Consider the following 871-nt stretch of genomic DNA (forward strand, 5'->3'; position numbering starts at 1 on the left):
CATTGAGTTCCTAATCCTTTTTAAATTATATTCCTACTTATGGGACTGCTACATGTTACCCATAAAGTCCTTGAGTTGAGTTGTTCATGCCCATAATTCCGCTTGAACCCTATAAGTCGAACATTCTTGAGATGAGAAGTATGTTTGAGTCCTTGGGTTGAGTAGTTCATGCTCATAATTCCGCATGAACCCTCTGAGTTGAGCATTCTTGAAATGAGTAGTATCATTGAAGTTCTTGAGTTTCAATTATTGAGTTATATCTATGGTTATTGAAAACCATACATTGAGTTGTTCATGTCCATAATTCGGCATGAACCATATTATAATAAGACTTTTACAAACGTTTTAACTTTGTTTTAAGACTTAAGCTTTGAAGTTGAGTAAAGAGTAAAGTTTATTTTCTTTAAAATGATATATGGGAACTAAGTATTCCCAAAAGTAAATGTTTTCACATTTAAGATGAGAGGAAATTGAGATTTCCAAAAAATTTTGAGCAAGAAAGGGAACATTGATTCCAAAAGAGCTTTTAAGCTAAGTTTTTGAGCACTAATCTCAAATCACAGAAGAAGTATGTTTTTAAAAACATAAGAGCTAGTATATTTTGGGAGTAGTATTGAGCATCGAATTGGGGATAAGCATGAGTTCAGATAACTCACGTCTCCATAAAACCATGTAGCCACCATAGGTATAAAAGGGTCACACTTTTTAGATGAATCATTTTCAGAATAGACTAGTGGATCCACTAAGTTAAGCGTTCTATATGACGGAAAAGTATAGGACAATTCTGGTAGCGCGGGCAAGACACTGTATCACCACTTAGGCTCATTGTGGTGGTTGTCGGTTAGAGAAACTCCCACAAAAGTTATTGTAT

The sequence above is a fragment of the Solanum tuberosum genome, unplaced genomic scaffold (assembly GCF_000226075.1).
Source record: "Solanum tuberosum cultivar DM 1-3 516 R44 unplaced genomic scaffold, SolTub_3.0 scf00003, whole genome shotgun sequence".
NCBI classification, from domain to species: Eukaryota; Viridiplantae; Streptophyta; class Magnoliopsida; order Solanales; family Solanaceae; genus Solanum; species Solanum tuberosum.